Here is a 21,364-nt window from a genome sequence, read left to right as displayed (position 1 = left end):
GTCTCCTTGTGTATGAAGCAAGAATTACAAGTATATCAGCAACAAGTGGAGGAACAAAAGAAGTGTTGGTGCTTAACTAAATGGAGAAGGCAACCTAGGGGCAGGAGATGCAGAAAAGGCTGAAGTACTCAATGCCCTTTTCACTTCAGTCTTAACAGGGATGTCATCTCCCAGACTATCATACCTGGCAGCACAGTTTGGGGAACAAGTGAGCAGCCAACAGTGGTGGAAGAACAGGTTGGGGTCTGTTTAGAAATGCTGGATGTGTACAAGTCCATGGGGGCAGATGGGATGAACCCAAGGGTACAGAGGAAGTTGGCCAATGTGATTGCAGAGCTGCTGGCCATTATCATTAAAAAAAGGTCCCAGATGATTGGAAAAGGGCAGTTGTGCTGCCCATCTTTAAGAAAGGGAAGAAGGAGAATCCAGGGAACTACAGTAGTCAGCCTTACCTTAGTCCCTGGAAAAATCATGGATGAAGTCCCTAAGCAAACCATTTCTAAACACTTGGAAGAGAAGGTGATTAAGAACAGTCAGCATGGATTCACCAAGGGCAAATCATGCCTGACCAACCTGATTGACTCCTATGATGAGATAACTGGCTCTGTTGATGCAGGAAGAGCAGTGGACATGATATACCTTGACTTTAGCAAGGCTTTTAATACAGTCTCCCACAACAGTTTTGCAAGAAAACTAAGGAAGTATAGGTTGGATGAATGGTCTTTAAAGTGGATAGAAAACTGGCTGAATCATTGGGCTCAGAGGGCAGTAATCAATGGCTTCATGTCAGCCAGTATCAAGTGGAGTGTCCCAGGGGTTGGTCCTGGTGTCGGTTTTGTTCAATATCTTCATCAATGACCTGAAAAATGGGATTGCATGCACCCTCAACAAGTTTTCAGATGACACCAAGCTGGAGGGAATAGTAGATACACTGGAGGGTAGGGCTAGGATTCAGAGAGACCTAGACAAATTAGAGGACTGAACCAAAAGAAATCTCATGAGGTTCAAAAAGTCCTGTACTTACGATAGAACAATCCCATGTACTGGTACAGGCTGGGGACCAATTGGCTAAGCTCTTCAGAAAAGGACTGGCTGTTACAGTGGACAGTAAGATGAATATGATTAAATGGTATGCCAAGAAGGCTAACACCATACAGGGCTACACTAATAGGAATGTTTCCAGCAGATCAAGGGACGTGATTATTCCCATGTATTCAGCACTGGTGAGGCCAAATCTGTTGTATTGTGTCCAATTTTAGGGCCCACAGAAAGAATATGGACAAATTCGAGAGAGCCCAGTGAAGGACACCAAAAGGATGAGGGTGCTGGGGTACATGACTTGTATTCCCATGTATTCAGCACTGGTGAGGCCAAATCTGTTGTATTGTGTCCAATTTTAGGGCCCACAGAAAGAATATGGACAAATTCGAGAGAGCCCAGTGAAGGACACCAAAAGGATGAGGGTGTTGGGGTACATGACTTGTAAGAACACGATGAGGGAACTGAGTTTATTTAGTCTGCAGAAGTGAGGACTGAGCGGGGATTTAATAGCAGCCTTTGACTACCTGAATGGTGTTTCCAAAGTAAATGGAGCTGGACTGTTGGCAGATGGCAGCACAAGGAGTAAGTGTCTCAAGTTGAAGCAAGGGAGGTTTAGGTTAGATATTAGGAAAACCTTTCTCACTAGGCGGGTAATAAAACACTGGAATAGATTACCTAGCAAGGTGGTGGACTCTCCAACCTTCAGGAGTTTTAAGACCTGGCTAGTCGGGCAGTATGAAATACCATTGTTTTGATGTCCATTTCACTGTTTTGAAGGGACAGTATTTTGTTTCATGATTTTGTTTTGCTTCAAAGCACGCTTCCATTTTGTTTAATTGAAACCATTTCTCTGTTTCAGCGCTTTTCTGTGTTTCACCCGTAGGTTATAATGGGGAATCATGAAAATACCTAAAACTGTGTAACTCCTTGCCTGATTTGGATGAAAATTGCAGGGATGGTAGCCCCTTCTGAGGCAATGAAGCCTGCCAAGTTCCAAGGAGATAGGTGCAGAGTTTTTGGGGAAACTGCACCTCAAACTCTTCAAAACACAACTCATCCAGCACACAGACCAGGAGTCTGGCACTTCCCAGCAGCCCTTCCAGAGGTACGAGTCCATGGATCTGCACCACAGGTGAGAGGAGGCTACTTTGGTGCCTGGGATTGGTGCTGGATGCAGAGAAAATTGCTTCCTCCTCTCATCCGGCAGACAGATCTGGGGGCGCTCACCCCTGGGAGGAATCTGGCACAGTTGGATGAGAGGAGGCTGCCCTGTTCCCTCGGACTGGTGCTGGGCATTGGCTGCTCCCAGCACCAGAGAAAACATGGCAAAAGAGCTTTGAAATTAAGCACCTGGTGAAATTTTGTGCAGCACTACTATTTAGAGAAAGGCCTGGCTGGGATAGTCTACTTGGGGATAGTCCTGGTTTGAGCAAGGTATTGAACTAAATGACTTCCTAAGGTTTCTTCCAACCCTAATTTTCTATGATTTTATGATTTATACTTACTGAGATGAACAAGACAGCAAAGGACATTTGGTTGCACATACTATTATTTTGATTATATATGTGTGTGTGTAACCAAATATCCTTTGAGGTCTTGTTCATCTCAGTAAGTATAAATCATAGAATCATAGAAAATTAGGGTTAGAAGAAACCTTAGGAAGTTATCGTGTGTGTGTGTGTGTGTGTGTGTGTGTGTAATGGTTCCCTAAATTGTTTGTTTTATTTTAGATTACACTAGCACACACAAGAATTATTAGTATCACATGTTATAGCAATAGTTTTAGCTTCTATGCGACAATGGATAATGTTGGATCCAAGGTTATAATCAGTGTGACAGATTATTATTTTACAAGTTAAAAATATGAATCACACATTAAGGTGAGGTAGAGTTGAGCAATATCATGAGAAATAAAATAAGGAAGACATTCTCACAACTACTATAATGAAAATGAAATATTCACTTACTGAATAATAATTAAAGGTGATTATGGTGTATCGATCTCAGCTTACTGTTGTATAGAAAAATAGTTTGTATAAATAAGTTATGTTTAGTTTACTTGCTATTGCAATTTTAAAAATGTATTTTGGGGTGAAATGAAAATAAACTTTTTTGTGTTTTGTCATCTGAAAATAAGAAGCAACTGAAATACCTGCAACAATATGTTTTCTTTTTTAGATTTTGATCATTTCAAAGTGTTTTTATAAATAAAAGTAAAGTAAACTTGAAAGAAAAAAATATAAAATGTAAATTGAGGGGGAAAAAACAGTTCTGAAAATATTGAAATAAAACATTGCAGCACTTCTGAATATCTTTTCAGGTTTTCCACATTTTCCAGGATAAACTATTTGGTAAAACTGAGGCCCAAAAACTGAAGTTGACAGTTCTACTTTTTTTCACTGAAAGAAAATAGAAAAAAATATTTACAAAACTGGACCTAGAATATAAGGTGGTGTATATGCTAGAGTTCTTTTTCCTAGTGAAAATACTTCAGTATCTGTTTAATGATTTTTATAACCTGGATGTTAAACAAGGTACTACTGCCCAGAAAGCTAGAACTGGTCAGTTAGAAAGTAGAAGGTTTACAGTGATACATGGAAAAATATATTACTGTTAATACAAAGAGAATTAGGAAAACAGATACATGTGTAGCCCAGGTAACTCAGGTATATACTCCCCTTCTCCAATTGAAGGGGATTGTTAGTTGTCAGGTGTGCTGTGGGGTGGGAACTGCAGACCGCTCAGTTTCCCTCCGTCCCTATAGATCTAGGCCAGGACAGTCAGGGGACTTAACTATATACACATTTATTTACATTAACTTATCACAAAGGAAAAGAACATGGATATTAACATATCCATATATGTTTTATACAATGTGTATAGAGATATATAGATATATAGAATATATATCTATATAGCTATATATAGATATATAGAATATATATTTATAAGATATCTAAACCAATAACATAAACAATACCCTCTGGGTAAATGACACAGACAGGGACTCCTCTCCCCCTCCTCTCAGGAAAGGGACATGACTGAGCTCCTTTTGTTGATGAGTTCCACCAATCAAAGCAGCAAGATTTCAATCCTGGGACTGAACCCAGGCTCTAAAAGGCAAGCCTGCTACACATGTATAAGAGCAAACCATTGTCAAAGATAAGTTAAGTGCTTTGCTGGTCCATCCACTCATCCAACCCATTCTCTCCATTGTCATATTTCTGCCAAATCACACATCTCCTCTGACACCTGTCACCAGGTAGTTCACCTTACAGAGGGGAATCGAAGAGCGATATTAAAAACTGGTAATTACTTTGTTCTCCGACCACTCTCTGCATTGAAAGCCAGAGACCATTGTGATTTGCACTAATGCAACTCCATTGGCCCTGACAAGGCCCTCCATTACTAAAGTATAATCAGGGATTGTGTCATCACTTACAATAACATTACACCTAATTGATGTCAAAGTAATGGGTTTTGTATTACATAGTAATTGGGTAAAATGCACAAATGGCCCTGGAGTAGGTGCTAAATTGTAGGTCCTGTTCCCTCACAGTGACTTTTCTCCCTAATAAGTGGAAGTTGAATTTTTCCTATGATTTAAAGTGTTCCACAAAACATAGTAGTTTTGTTTGAGAGAAGTTCTTTTGAATACTTTTGCTTTCAGTTTTCATGGGCTCCTGAGCTTGAGGTGCAACATGCCTCAATTTATTTTTAAAAATCAAGACCTGTTACAAGTGTGAATTCCTACACCCTTCTTTGTTACTCTGAATCAACTTGGAGAGGAGTGGAGGGGGTTGGTTGCTAGAAAGTCTTCTTTCACCATTTACTAAATTTTATAAAATGATTTCTCTCACATACCTGTGCTTCTAACTCAATCAGCAAAATAATGTTCCTCTAACCACACCCATGTTGCTGAACACACAAGTGCCAAAACACTCTGGTGTCCGGACAGATGTAGTTATTTTTAAATAAAAGTTTATATTAAAAATATCAAAATCCTTTCATAGACGAACACTTCATGCCTTATGCATCTGTGAACTGCCCTTTCTCAGAAAAGAATCTCTAGGATCAATCTGTCAGTGCTTAAATGTATCAGTTTGATTGAGGCTTTCTTCTGCTTCTGTTGCTACTTTTTCCTGTCCTGATAGATGCATGAAAGTTCGGGACTTTCTTTGATCTGTTTATAAATAACCAAGATCACTGCCCTAAAGTCTGTTCTTCTCTCTTTACCAACATTTAATGGAAAGGGGGGAAATGGAAAATGCATGCTGTTAGCTATTATCTTTACAAATGACTTGCTAGCCTTTTATTTGTCTTCTCATGCTTCAAACACTCAAAGGACATTTTTAGAATTTCACTAGATGAAGGTTCAATCCTGAAATGACTTGACAAGCTGTATCTTCCTTAAGAGATGTTGACACGATATTAAGCCATAGTTACAAGCCAATACTTGAATGTAGAGCCCTAGGGAAATCTCTCAGAAGTGGAACACAACATTTACAGCAGGAGGCAGGTGTCTGCACCAGTGAAGCAAACAACAATATGATCTATTTAGTACCAAAAATGGAAGCAAAACTACTGTCTCTTTACCACTGGGGACAATGGAAGAGGCTGAATGAGAAAAAAAATCACCCCTTTCAGCCCTGGAGAATGTTAATTTACTGACAGAATGAAATATAGTCTCATCACGGCAGGTGCAGCAAGTGCCAGGTGCTGTTCACAATATTGTCTTTGAATTTATGTGTTTCCTTAGCAGTGAGAGGATGTGAAGCAGCTGTACTGGCCATGTGGAGAGAAAGCAAAGAGCTTTTAATTAGCAATAAGAGGGCTGTTAATTTCTTTTAGGAGCCTTCTTGCCTTGCACTCATATCAGAATCTCAGCAGGAGCTTTTCTGCAGCTCCAAACATACAAAGAAAATCAAGTAAGCAATGTGCTACAGCAGATTTAGAGCAGAAGTTAAATGAGGGGTCTGGGTATTTAAGCTTAAGGAACTTTTTGGCAAGTTTGATTTTCAAATTAAGAAACAAAATTCACAGATGAGTTGCTGCATCAAGGTTCAAAAACCTCATTTACATCTGTAACAGAAACAAGCTGATATCAAATCAGATACAACAGTATTAAATGCAACTATGTAATAAGATTGTTCCAATACCATAGAGCTCACAGAAACCTAATGCCATAACAATCTGGATTATAATTCAGAGGCCTATTTCACTCCAAGGTAGTCTATGTGAGCCTTACAACCTTCACACTAAGGGGGTCAGAAGAAAGCATAAATTACACACTATAGACTCCCTACATTTCAAATATAGTTTATGGAGGATAAAAAGTACAACTGGGTGCATTTCATTTCTATTCTGAGGACTTATACAAAGGCTTATGAAGCACTTAAGGTGCTACAACAATGTATTTTGAGTGGAGTCAAGACCTCAAGTGTAGGCTTTTTATAGATATGTGAATATCACCCATGACAAAGAAACACCAAATGGAAACTCTTTTCTCAACTTTAATATGGAACTATAAAATCACAGTTCCTGATGACAAAAATGGTGGCATTCTGGTTGATTACCTTGTAGCAGCACCTCATTGCACCTCATAGAATATGATACTACTATGCATAAGGTGTTGTGTTTAAAATAATTATGTTTTAAGTAAAGCATGTAAAAAAAAACAGGTTGTTTTGTAACAAAATTAGAGTGCCAAATTTATTCACATTTCAGGGGATATCAGAATTTATCAGAAGAAATTTTTTAAGCGAAAGTTTTTTGAACAATTTGAAGATTTTTTTCACCATTTTAAAGGGAGTTTTGGTCAAAAAGAGGATAGTGTAAATGAAAATCTAGTTTAATAAATAAAAACAATAACTTAAAATGTACATGCACAGCACTATCTCTTGGAACACTGGATAGAGTACTTATATGCAAATAGATATGAATGAGCACCTAAATGTTTAACTTAACCATCTTAGGCCTATAATTACCCTTAGATACATTACATTACTGTTTGTTTTAGAAAATTGCTTATTGTGCATGGGAACTCAGTAGAAGACTGATCATAGGGAGCCTTTCTATTGATTTCAGTGGGCTTTAAGTCAGGCTGTTAGATAACCCAGACAATACAGTACAGAGGTATCTATATATTTCACGTGTTTAGTTGGTACCATCTATTACCCTCTTTTTGGAAAAAAAACTTGCTTGTGTTCTTAATGTTATGCACCATACAGAACTACTTCTATTGCACAAAGTTAAGCACATAATCAAGTCTTTATGGGATCAGGACTTAAATGCTAAATTCATACAATGAAAACTGTGAGAGAGGTCAGAACTAAGCCCTTGCATTTCATTTTTAGTTACTCAACTGCAATTAGTATACTTAATTTATGACACAATATTTGAATGATGATCAATTGATAATATATACTGTAAAACCTTACATCCCTGTGGATCACCATTCACAATGCATCAGAAGGATAATGAATGACTATGTCAAATCAAACGTCCATCTGTCTATATGTTCTTACCTAGCAAAATGAAAAGCTTTGGCATGCTATTTAGATTTATTGTGCTCAAATAGTTTCAGCTATGATTAAATATTTTCATATATTGATTTTATGACAATATTAAAGCCATATAATGATAGATAAACCAGGTCTTAATTATATCAACTTACTAGGCAGTCTGGAAGTGTGCTTTCTATTTTATCAATAGAAATAAACTGAGAAAGAGAACGTTAAAACTGAGATATTTTCAGTACCATGAGATGGAATGGATAGCAATATAAATGTTGCAAGGATGAATTGAACTATTTTGGTGTCCTTATCAATTGTCTTAATTTCCAGGTTCTTATCTTCAAGAGGGACCTGAAAAGAGACTCGTTCCTTATTTGAGTTAATTGCACATGAGGTTTTCAGTAGTTTGAGAGCTGAATTTGCTGATAGCATGGGCAGGATTTTATTCCAAATTTGAAACAAGAAAAAGTAGTCCCAAGTGAAATATGTCTTTTGATGGTAGAGAAAGGTTCAACACTAAAGCAAGTTTGCACTGGGGTGGTTTGATATCTTTTTGAGGAAGCACTTTAGTTTAGATGACAGGCAATTTTATGAAGTATTGAAGTAAAGAAGATCAGGATAGGTAGTTGTAATATCTCTTTCAAGGAAAAAACTCATTCATCGCCTGGTTCACCCTTCATCTCCTTCAACTTTCAATGTGCTTGTAATACTTGATGCACCATATTTATGGTATATTGAATTATCCTATAGCAACCACCAAATTTTACTCCATAATTTCACAGATTTGTGCTCTAGATTCAGCCTGTAGGGCTTCCAGCAGGGCCAGAAATTTGGCAGTGGGATGAGTGGCAGCACTATTAATTACTGTAGTTCCAGGAGCTGGGCAATTAACATTGCCACTCCTGAACCCACGGCCAAATTTCTGGCCCTGTTTGGAGCCCCACCAGTTGGGTAACTTGCTTCTGAATTTTGTCTGCAAACAGTTTCTTTGACATCCTTAATGTAAATTAACTTCTTATTCATGGTTTCATTGTTCACATGTAGGAGCCAAGAATGCATGGTTTAGGGTATATACAGGCATCCGGGGAGGTTAAGGGGAGGTTAAATTCAATTTTAAAAGGCCACCCAATCTAAGATAAGTCAGGATGGGTGAGATAGTGGGAAGAGGGGGGTGCTTGGGTTAATCTGAGGGACAAGCAGGCTCTGGGGGGGGAGGAGATTGGAGGGGTCATGGGGGATCGGAAGGGTAGGCAGGGTCTGCAGGAGAACTGGTGGGATTGGGGGCCTAGTGGGGTCCAGGGAAGAATTGGACATATAAATAGAGTCTTCAGGAGGGGTCACTTTCTTCAGCAACTGGCGGAGAACAAGCTCCTGCACAATGTATTTGGTTTCCTGCTTTGCTACGTCTGAATACAGTAAGATTCTAGGGGCTTGCAAGGTGCCCAGAGATAAAAGGGACTGGTATTCTAAGGGTGGGAGTTGGCTCTCTTAAAGGAGCAGAGAGCTACCTTTATTATTAATGTTATGTTGTAGCACAGGGGCTAGGGTTGTGTTATTGTTTGAACCGGTGGACTGGGAAGAGGCTAATAAGGGAGGAGGAAGCCTCATTAGGGGCATATGATTGTGTAGAGCCCCAGCACCAGAGGGGTACAGTCTCAGGGGCTGCAGAGAGCCCAGCATCAGGGAGGGTGCAGTGAGAGGGGCCTAGGGCCCAGGAATAAGAGGAGTTTTTGGGCTAGTGCCTCAAATCTGGGCCCAAAACGGTGGGTCTAGGCTAGAAGGCCTAGCTATATCAAAGGGGCAGAGCCCAAGTAGGTCAAGGCCCCAACAAAGCATAACAGCAATGTAACATCTTTGAGTCATGGGGCATGGTAAATGCGTGGTTGGATCCACGCAATTGGTCCATAAGGCTTGAGGTGTCTTTTGCAGCACCAGACTAAAGAGAGGCTTGGCAAAGGACATAGACATCCAAGAGCTTGAGTAAGGTTCAGTGAACCAACACTAAGCAAAGGCTTGTGGGCAGCCTTCTGAATTATTTTTCCATCAAAGACATGGCAGGAGAGATAAGAGGGCACCCTTGGGCAGAGTTTGCATGGTCACAGAGCCACCAGGGGCATCACGGCCACCCCTGGGGATCCCACTCTGTGACACCATGAATCTTCAGAGAACGACTACTGTTAGAGAAACATGCTAGAAAATACTACCTGTGCTAGTGCTCAAAATGGCTCTGAGAATTTTTGGGTGAGTGGCTAGTGTTTCCTGATCATATGATTAGTATAAAATTGATCCCCAGATTTGGATCAGGAAGGCATTTTCCCCCAATCAGATTGCTGAAGTCCATTTGTTTTCCTTCTCTCCAAAATAGGACATAGTCCATTTCCTAGGATTATCTGAACATATTTTCCTTCAGATATCCCCCTCCCTTTGAGGACCCTAGGCATTTCCAGCTGTCTTGCTCTCTTCTTGTCATACATTGTAGTGGTTGAGGTCTTTCTTTTGTGTACTAAAGATCCTAAGTTCATTGTTGAGCATTAGGTGGTTCTTTGTGGTATGTGGTGTGCAGGAGCAAACTTGTTGTTTGTGGTGTGCAGTGTATTCTTGTTGACCATTTAATACTATAGCTAGAGGTGATCTGAAGAAAAAGACATTTCATTTAAAAGCTGTCTAAGTCTATCTCAACCATAAAGTTAGTCAAATAAAAGAAAATCACCCACACAAACCCTAGCCTTTCATAAAATACAGTTGTTACACAAATTGGCAATTGCTCAACTCACAAGTGAGACCTTATAAAAAGGGATAAGGCAAATGCCACGTTTATGATTACATGAACTAGACACAGGTTTGGACACATCATTCATACAAACACACACAAATTATTATGCACATCATTATACACAGACACACATACACAAAACCATTCCATCCGTGCACATACATCAGATATAGTTACCAGCAATAGTTGCTTAATAGCAGCATGGGGTGGCCAACCCCAGCTTATTGAGTAGATGATGATATTAGAAGATAGCATCTGCAGAAAGATTTTGGAGATAGCAGCTTGGGGACAGCAGCTTGGAGCCAGCATTTTGGAGCAAGGTGAACAGACACATTTGTGCTCCAATGAAATAGCAGTAGAGAACGACTCACCCAACTTGGCATTTTTAAAGTATTCTTTTATAGGGATTGGCATCGTTTGTTTCAGTGCTTTGGGGTTTTTCCATACCCAGCTTCTGTTGCTACAGTCATTTCTCATTCGTCCTCTTCTTATCTCAGCCTTGGAGTGTCTTTGCTGTGCATCTGGCAGGATGTGTGCTTTTCTCCTCATTATCTCCTGTTGTGTCTTGGCCTCAAAGGGATTCTTCAGCCATTCATTAATTAGTTTACTGACTGGTAACTTACATTTGGCACCTTGTTGCTTACATAAACAGTTAAATCTTCTACTCCCGTCTCTATGCCATTCTCTCAACATTCACCCTTTTACACACATTTGTACATAAAGGCTATGCAGAGTTCATCCACTTATGCCAAGCAGAAGGATAGAAAATGGAGTTTTCAAGTTGCTTACAGGACAAGACTAACATGGCTACATTTCATAATTATTACACTCTGTGTTAACATCAGCTACATTAGTTCAGTTCCTGCTAAACAGTGACATTATTTAGGTTAAATGAAAAGAAAGAATGAGGAACTGTAGAGGGCTTTGACAATATTAAACCCATTGGTGAAAAAAATAGTTGCTGAAATTTATTTTAAACAAGAGGTCTGATTTAGATTGGTCAGTTAGGTGTTAAATGGGACTTAAACAGGATTTAGACACCTAAATTCCATAAAACAATCTACAATGCTTGTGTGCCAATGGCCATAAAAAACATCAGGTGCCTAAAATTAATTCAGTCTTTACATTTTGACTCACAGATTTTCCTAAGTTCCCAAACTTGGGCTTATGATCATGTTTGGAAGCCTTTCATATTGAGCAGCTAGACATCTAACTTCTACCTAAACTCTCTTGGAATCCAGAGAGAGATGTGATAGACTTTGGAGGAGTCCTATCTGTTAGGCATCTTCACATATGTATCTTACACTAACAACACTAGTTTTGGTACAACATTTTTATCAACTTTTATTCAAACACCTTAACAGAGGAGGATCCATACTTCCTATAACAGTGTAAACTTTATAACACTCACATTAGAAGTAGGAGACCTGAGATATAGGCCTTCCTCAGTCTGAGACGATTCAAACCTATTCTCCAGGACAGTATCCTAAACACTGGTCTATTTAACAGTTTAAGTGAGGAAACCCTCTTCTCTTCCTATTGTAGAAACTGTGTTTCCAAGAATGCAAGAGATGTGGGGTTATAGGACAAACAATTAAAAGGAAGCCTGACTCCATGAGGTTAGGGACCTCACTTGATTGAGAAACTCTTGTTCACCTTTGGATGTTATAAGGATCTAATGTGTGTACCATGGGGCATACTCATTAATAAGCTTTTTCTACTGTGTATTAAGTTTAGCAGTTCTAATATGAGGTACTACATAGAAATGCATTGGGCTGCCCTAATGCACAGTAGCAAAAAAAAATCCTTTTTAGTGATGTTGAATGCATAATATACTGATTTTAATCCACATTAGTGTATTAATAAAGTTTTTTGCTGTGACACTTCATACTGTGAACACCTGAGACATCATTCTGTATCTAACCCATGTCAGGAAAGAGCTATGTAAATCACCCAGTACAGAAATAGGTTCTAAATTAGCTGTATTATGCTAAGAGAAAAAACAAAGTAGGTATCATCTGACATTCCTTAAATAAGTAATTATTATAGATGAATGCCTCATGCAACTTATGTGACTATTGGACAAATTTCTGTTTTACAAATACAGGCTGCCTATAGAAGTGTTCTTTCACATTTTAATTAGAATGCTACAGTGACACCGAACTGTCATGTGTATTAAGTAAGCCTGTGCGAAGCGGCTAGTATTCACTTCGGATTCAGATTCAGCCAATTCAAGGGACAGTGATTCAATTTGGTGATTGAAATCACTGTCCCAAATTGATTCAGACAAATCTGATTCAGAGATTCGGCCGATTCCGAATCTCCAAATCAAACAGAACCTATCCCCTGCCCAGCCCTAGCATCCTGACACTTTAAAAAAAAAGGGGCCATGCTCACCAGCTCCTGCCAGGCAGGGGAAGTGTTGATCCTCACTGCCCCCCACTGCCCTGTGCTGCATGGGGGGGGACTCTGCCATATGCCTCCAGATGCCCCAATGGCCACTGCAGCAGCTGATGAATGCAGGGCTTTTGTATGGGGGTTTTTAAGTGCTGGGACACTGGGGCCAATCAGGGCAGCCATTAACAGAGCTGGGAGAGTGGGTGGGGGTTTAGGAGGTGCTCAGGGGGTCTGGGGGAGCAGGCAGGGGATGAGACCTGGCAGGGATCCTCCCCATGGTCCCTGCCAGGCTCCCTCACCCCTCACATCCAGCTCCCCCCACCCGCTACTTAGCAGCACGGAGCCTGGGTCCAGCTCCCTGCAGTGGACCGCCTGAATTTCCAAATCTTTTCCAAACTGATTTGGAGGCTTTGAATCAATTCGGACCTTTAACTGGTCTCCCGATTCATTTTGATTCAGATTCCGAGATCCGGCTGCCTAATCGGACCAAATCTCCTCCAGATTGATTCAGCAACTGAAGCTTTACATACCCTTAATATTAAGTGCCCCTACATTTCAAAATGGCCACAGGGGCCCTTTAACTAAATCTCAAGTAAGCTTTAGTTAAAGCACTACCATGGCCATTTTAAAATGCTGAGGAGGGGTGAAAGTGGGGCTGGGCTGTTTTAATTAGAATGGCTCTCTGGGAACTGCTGTAATTAAAACACTTTCCCTCACCCCACTTCTGAGCACATCTGTAGGCAGCCACTATGTTTCAATATTATGGTGATGTGGTAATCTACTAATTTTACAATAGTACTGTCAAACAGTAATGTAATAATTAGTACAAATGAATAGGTAGTATGAACATTGAAATATTTTCTAAACTAAGCACAGTAACAGTTTTTTCACAATTAATGTTAAGTAATGTGCATACAGACATTCATATCCATGGTTGGATCTAAGTATGGTTGGCCATTTAAATTCTTCTATCATGGTTTTCTGAGGATCAGCTAATTTTAGCTTCATGGTTCAAGCTTCAGTAATCTAAGTAATCTAAGTCAGAGAATTCTAAGTTAATGGCAAACATTATATATAATTCACTTTTAAATTAACAGATTAAGAGATATCATGTTGACCAGAAAAAATAACTATGAATATTTGAGCAACACTGATATTGAGAGATGAACTGAACTGCTTTTGTTGTTTAGCCTTTTATACTTGCTTGTGCCTCCTGAGTCACTGACACTTGAGCAAAATTCAGTTCTATAGTAGTTTCTGGCATTTCAACATGTTCTGGTTTCTAGTTGTTAAATTCCTTCCTGGCAAAATTAAGTTAAAGATGACTTCAGTGAAAAAAAAGACTGAATATAAAAGTTCATTCCTTCAGACTACTAAGGAATTGCACTGTGCTTTCTTAGCTGTCTTTTACATCCCACACTCTTGTAGCACTTGGTATATAAGAACTTGGACATTGATTATAACCTGTGCCAGTGCAAAATATGAATTATTTAGAGATATACCTGTATGCTTCTTTAGGTATGGGTGCAGAAACCACTGTCCTGCTACTGCAGTGATCACTACCTTCTACCATATAGAGCTATTTTACTGCCTAATTGTACTATGAATAAAACAATTCATTTTTCACCCTGATGATTTGCATGTGTACCATGATTGAGGGGCAAGAGGAAGCAGACCCAGAAGGGACTAACATAGTTGTAATCCATGCATTTCTTGGTGTACAGAAATGTTATTTTTGGCTGCCTCTTGTATAGACCATTCAAGGGTTTAGTGGAATAATTACTTCCTCTCCCTTATGAAGTAATAAAAAGATTATTTTATTACATTTCATTCTCACTCTTGAGTCAGTAACATAATTAGGGCAGGAGTGGCAGCAGCATCCTGTAGTGCTGCGTACCCCTGTTCTCCAACACGTAGAGTCTCTCTCTTATATTGCACTCAACACCACTTCTGCATACACTTTAGTTTGACAGTTTTGCTTTCTAGGGTGCCAAAACTGCTAGTTACACATCTGCCTTGAGTCCTCATCAAGTTCAATGCCCAGTTATGCTAGGCATTGTACAATCACATACTAAGAGACAGTCCTTGCCCCAAACAATTTAAACTCACAAGACAACAAAGGTGTGTAAAATAGGATGATTAGGTTTGCCTACTGAATGGCTTTTGGTATCCCTCTGCCTAATGGAAATAGTCCTGTAGGCATAATTAGAGCACTCCTGACACTGTTAAGATGAGTTCAACACCTACAGTAACCTTCCTTCAAAATGAGAGCAAACTGTGGTTACCTTATAGATAGACAACAGGCATCTGTCTGTCTCACAAGGCAATAGAATCACGCTGTGTGAGGCATCAGCTCACTAAACATCTGTGAGTGTGGCTGTAGATGTGTGGCCCAATTCTTGAGTGACAGTCCTTTCTGCATTTATCACATTTCAAGTTTGTATGTATGAAACAATCCTGAATGTGGTGAGGGGTTCTACCTAGGTTTCTTCTTTTCTCCACATGTTGGGCTCTTCTTACCTCAAAAGCCTTCATTTCATGCTTAATAGACCTTATGTACAATATCTATTTATCTATTTATTTAAGCTAAAATACTTGTCCAGGAAATGGGAGATCTGAGTGTATGTCTTTAACAATCTTAGGGATTCATCACACATCTGCTACTAACCACCTATCCTGGGACTGCTCTTTACCATACCTATAGAAGCCTGACTTTTGTATGGAAGGTTTGAAAGATTTGCATAGCTAGAGAGAAAGCTCAAACTGAGAGGGAGGTTCTTAGTCTACTCCTAAGGATACAGCCGGGGGGGGGGGGGGAGGGGGAGTTCTGTGTTATAGTCCATACCTCTGACACAGTTTATGTATTTTTCATTAAAGAATCATTGGATAAATCAGTAAGGACTAACCATTTTTTTCCGGCATGCCATAAATTAGCTCTGCACCTTCGCTAACTGCCACTGATCTTCTCCTGCATAATCTGCAACTCTGTTTTCTGCCTCCTATCTTATGTTTTTTGACTGATCTTCTGCTGCATTTTCCATTTTCTGCTTTATCAGCCACTGATTGGAACCTTTACCCTCCACAACATGTGGTATGCCACACACAGGGGCTGCCTGTGCCATTTGCAGTACATTTGATATAAACGAAGCCATGATTGTGACTCTTCGTCAGTTGTGCCCTTCCTCTGTCTTAGATTAGACAGTAGGTCAGTGGCATAGCTTAGGACTTACCTAGTATTGTGCCTGGGCACCTACCCACTGTACCCCTTTTTGTCTGTCTATCCACAGTCTAGTTGTTTTTTAACTTATAGAGGAGGTCACACCAAAATCCACTCCAATTTTTCTTATCCCCTATTAATCTGCTATATACAGTCTATATATATTCTCTACAAAGTCATTTCAATAAATGGGTAAAGAGATATAAATCTTTCACTTATGGGTCACTGATTTCAAAACAGACTGGGTCAGTGGAAAATAACAGATATCACTCAACAGCCAATTACTGACTTACTAAAACTTGTCCATGGTCTCTGTCCATTATCTAACACATTTATCACAAAGGAGCCTCATTTAGCATCATTGACACCCATGTACTGAGAGCAGAGGGACTAAAAATGAAAGGATCTGAAAAGTACAGAACTCCCTCACACTAGCAGGTGATCTTTCTAGGTCAGAGCTGATGCTGAGTAGAGCCAATTAACTATTTAAAAACATAACTCACTAACATCTTCTTGACAGAATCATCACATTCACTTCTCAAATGCCCACAAATAACAAATATTATGGACACTCAAGATAGTCATTAAAATATTTTTAAATTCCTAGATGGGTATTTGCCATAATTGGGTCAATTAAACCTGTTCTGCATAGGTGAAATTTCCCTGCATGGTCAGTTTCATTAAGCAATGTTACTTTTTATGAAGAATTCTTGCAGAAATGTTAGTCCTGCAAGACTCAAGAACATAGCCCTATAAGAAAAAATCTGTATAAACAGTTTTTCTTGTCATTCTTTTCATTCAGCTTTATTGAGTTAAGGCTTTCCCTAGAGGTAAGTCACACTTCCTGAGAAAAACAACAGCAGGGACATTATTAAGGAGTGCCTGTGCGGCATTTCCCCTGCTTCCAAGATATATGGTTGTTGGGTTTTATATGTATAGTTTGTTTAAAACAGCAAAATGCAACACAATAAAGTTGTTCACTGAACTATTGTGAAGTGCAAGTCATGACTCAACCATTGCTGCTACTCTTCTCTTTTCAGAGCTGTTAGTTGTAGCCCTGTTGATCTAAGGACATAGGCAGACAAGATTCTGTGGGTAAGTGTGATTATCTTTTATTAGACCAACTACATAGTTGGGAAAGTTGTTCTTTGTAAGCTTTGGGGCACAAACACCCTTCTTCAGGCATTAGAGTCTACTTTAGTTTGGGTGCTGTCCTGGGTAGATTAGATGCCAATATGCAAAAATGCAAGTTTGTGAAAATCAAAATGCATGGTAGATAATAGGTGTGTGGGGAGGAAGATTTGACTTAGGCTAGGATGGGTGGTTCTGGAAAGAGCTTTCTGAGAACTGGCTATTCTTCTAGTATGGGTTGTTTGAGGACTGTTCTGTACAGGTTCCAGGAGGGATGGTATGTCATAACTAATGTTGTGTGACCCATGGGGATTTTCTTTTCATACTGCAGCAGTTCTTTACATGGTATCGAGGTGGCTCTTTCAAAAATGTGATCTTTCTCATAAAAAAAAAAAATCCCCAATTTTGGGATTAAAAAAAGCAACCCAAAATTCCACATTTTTCCGTGATTAAAATGAAATAGCACTACTATATAGATATAGCTATACAGAAGCAAACTACCTATTGCGCAAACCACACCAAATGTATCCACGCTGGAATAAGAAATGTAAAACCTGACAGCACATACCCACCACCCCTACAGTAAGTACATGGCAGAACCATCAACATTCCTGGATATTGCCCCTACACCTCCAGAAGTGTTATATATTTCATCCAGTGCTCTAAATGCCCTGATGAAAAATATGTAGGAGAAACCAAACAACAACTATGCGCCAGAATGAACATGGAACACGCACCGAAAATATATCAAAGACAAAAATACCCAATTACCTGTGGGTGCACACTTTTTCACAAGACAACCAGTCTCTCTCCAACATCTCAGTTCTAATTCTCAAAGGCAATTTTCAAAACACCTTTCATAGACAAGCCCATGAACTTCACTTCATAGATCTACTGGATCAAAAAATCATGGACTAAATATAAACATTGGATTTATGGCACATTATAACCTGTCTGCCATCTGAGAACCTCAGGTAACCTCTCTGCAGTTTACTAGTGGCATTCTTTCACCAGGTCAACACCCTCCTTCTTCCTCCCTGCCAACACCTATTGTTTACCACACATTTTCACGTTGACAGACCTGCATTTTTGTATATTGTCTTCTAATCTACCCAGGTGAACACCCAAACCAAAAGCAGACTCTCTACAATTTTTGAAGAAGGGAGTTTGTGCCCAAAGGCTTGCAAAGAAGAATTTTTACAACTACTTAGTTGGTCTAATAAAAGATATCACATTTAACAAAAGAACCTTGTCTGCTACTCTTCTCTTCTGACATCTGATCATACTTTAGCATGTTCTACCTCTTGCTGTGCTTTGTTACAAAATTATCCCTTGACACTGCAACTGACTCTGCATAGGAATAGATCTACACATACTTGAAGTTCTGCTGAGGTCAACTGGATTCTATAGAGATGCTTCTATGAAAAATCAGTGACACGATCATGGTTTTAGGATTTCAGCTAAAAAGTGTATGTTACATTAAAAAAATATTGGATAATAAAATAATCTATAATAATCCAGTGTGATTCTGGTCTCACTGTTTTTCTTGTAAATAGATATATATTGAAATGTGGTTTTCTTCTAAAGAACAACAGTACATTAAAAAAAAAACAAGTTAACAAGGAGAACATTTATCCCATGAACGTATGGTCCCATGGATCTATGGTAGGAACTTTGGTAGTGATTTGTCACTCATAAGTGCATTAGGCATATCATAGTGGCATTTATGTCTATGTAGAGAGCCAGCTCAAGGCCTATGGAACACTTCAGTGCTCTGGGAGCCTTTGCAATCCAGTTTAAGAAAGGTATATCTGCTGAGCACAGTAGGTTAAAGAATGTTCATTAAATAATATGGTTGCTAACATTTCAGTATATTTCTCTACAAATTTATTATTTTCCTATTTGCTTGAATGATATATACAGCTATAGCTCACTGTAATAGTGAGCAATGAAACACCATTACTTTAAGGCAAAAGGTATAGCAGGGATGTCCCCAAGTGGAGAAAACAGAGGACTATGGGGTGGCTGAAGAGGCTAGACAGCCCGGGACCTATGGCTGTGAGTGCCTATTGCAGGGCTACCTGGCCAGGTGTAGGAAAGTAGGGCAGAGCCCTGGTTAAACAGGAAGGGTGTTGGCAGTAAGATGCCGTGTAGGCTGAAAGGGCACACCTATAGCCAGTCAGGGCAGCATCTGACCAGAAGGGAGATGCCAGAGGTTATAAGCATGGGCCCCTGAGGCAGAGAGTCAGTGCAACGCTTTACTAGACAGGGAGAGGAGCTGTTGCCAGCTCAGGTTTCTGGGGAGTGAAAGCTGCAAGCCATCCCAGGTACCCTGAAAACTGAGAGAGCTAGACAGCTGGAAGGTGGCTTGGCAGCAAAATGATGACCTGGAGGGAGAGATATTGAGCTTAAAGTGACTGCTTGTATTTTTGTTCTAGTTTTGGACTGGAGGACCAGGTATGGTTACAAGGGGTGGAATGGAAGCCACAGGGATGCCCAAGGGGTGCACTAAGTTTTGAGCCCTGCCAGAGGCAGGCGTGCAAGGCACAGGCAGGCTGAGGCTGAAAGCCAGAACTTGAGCCCAGAGGGGACAACAGGGTGGGCCTGAGCCCAGAGGGGGTGACACAGGCAGCCAAGGGCCTTCAAGAGCCTGCGACTGAAAGGGCAGTCCAGAGCCAGTGGACCTAGGGTACCAGTATATAGCCAGAGTAACCTGTAGGTTAAGGCTAAGAAGGCTGAAGCCTACAGGGAGCATCAGCACCATGGTGACATCTGTGAGGCATGGGCACAGCTGTAGGGATGGAAGGAAACCATGAAGAACCTTTAAGGTGACTGGTGCCCTGAGACATTGATGGAGATAAGGGGGCTCCACTTAGGGTTTGAAGAACAGGACTGAGGGTCAGCTGGGTAAGGGAGGGACCCACTGGCCAAAGCAGGATGGGACTCACTCTGGAACCCTAAGGCAGCCTTCCTTCTATAATAACTTAATGCCATCAATGTGTAGCAGGCCACACACATACACACACACACATATTTTGTTGAATGAATTACAAGTATTTTTGCTTTCTATTTTTGGTGAATGTTGCATATTGTTCAGTATATACTTGTAGACACATTCTTTCACATGTAAAAAAACTGGGGCGGGGGGAAGGGAGGGAAATCATGTCACAAAGGGCCTTTTGCTTCTCTGTAAGGCCCCGTGCATGCTCAACCCCTTGTGACTACACAGGGAATTAAAGACACTAAGCACCTTGTAAAACTGAGCCATAAATAGCTTAGGGCCAGACTTACTTTTCATTAAACACTATGGAACTTCAAGCCTACCCTCCAATTTGCTTTTATATCCGTAACAATGATGATTGAAGTCAATGTTATTCAGTAAAATTGCATCAAACACTGGGAATGCTTATTTAGAATACATTGCATAGGTGGTATGAAATAAAATATCATTCATTTATCCAGAAATTTATCTTTAAAAAGGATGAGAAAAACATCAGCATATTACAAACAAATTATTATCTTAATTTAATATCCATTTAGTTTGCTGTTCAGATGTAGTGCCTTTGGCAATGAATTAGCTTTAGGAATCCCACTTGTATTCTGCATTCACTTTTGCAATACAAACACCCCTTTGTTCACCATCCACTTAGACAATACTGTTAGAGCAAGATGTTTCCCCAATGTATATTTTCCCTGTTAAAAAAATTTCCAGTCAAATTCTTTATGTATTCCATGCTATCCCAGTGAGAGATGTGCACTTATAAAAACGAGGAAAATCCAGTAAATGTGGTGACACAAGGGTTGCCAAGTCAAGCTCACCATTTTGCATCAGCTCAGGCCAGGTTCATACTTTGGCAAATAAAAATGAGGATGCTTTGGCTAGACAACAACACTGCAAACAGGAATCCTTTACTGGCAAACTGAGAAATAACAGCTGCAATTTCCTGCATTTTTGGAACATTTTAGTCTTTAGTCTTTAAGGCAAAAAGAAAACAAACATAAAACTATATTGTTTCAAAATATCATTTATGGAGAACCCCACATTAACTTGCTGGAGTCCATTTTATATTCTATTACAAGTGTTTACTCAAAACCTCCACCTCGTGTGCGTCTCATGATAAAAGAAAAAAAAAATTCCAATAAAATATGTAGCATTGTTTCTGGGTATCTCCCCCATTCATCCTCAACTGTGTAACTCCATGCCTTCTGTTACACATCCTCTACCTCTTGCAGCCTTCCTTTCCCTCATTACTTTAACCTTAACCAATTCTTTACTTTTCCTCACTCTGT

The 21,364-nt window shown here is 39.8% G+C and overlaps 1 long non-coding RNA gene across 1 annotated transcript in view; it reads left to right on the top strand.

The window, feature by feature from the left end:
* LOC149874929 (uncharacterized) overlaps positions 1-17,693 on the top strand; it is a 48,280-nt gene extending 30,587 nt beyond the window's left edge. The window contains exons 2-3 of the long non-coding RNA XR_016439991.1: positions 1,925-2,173; positions 16,984-17,693. This is a non-coding gene — a long non-coding RNA (uncharacterized LOC149874929). The remainder of the gene's footprint in view (positions 1-1,924; positions 2,174-16,983) is intronic.
* The last annotated feature ends 3,671 nt before the right edge of the window (positions 17,694-21,364 follow it).

This window comes from Crocodylus siamensis, chromosome 1 (genome assembly GCF_052110815.1).
Source record: "Crocodylus siamensis isolate JL-2025a chromosome 1, ASM5211081v1, whole genome shotgun sequence".
Taxonomy (NCBI): domain Eukaryota; kingdom Metazoa; phylum Chordata; order Crocodylia; family Crocodylidae; genus Crocodylus; species Crocodylus siamensis.
This window is presented reverse-complemented; position numbering and strand designations above follow the sequence as displayed.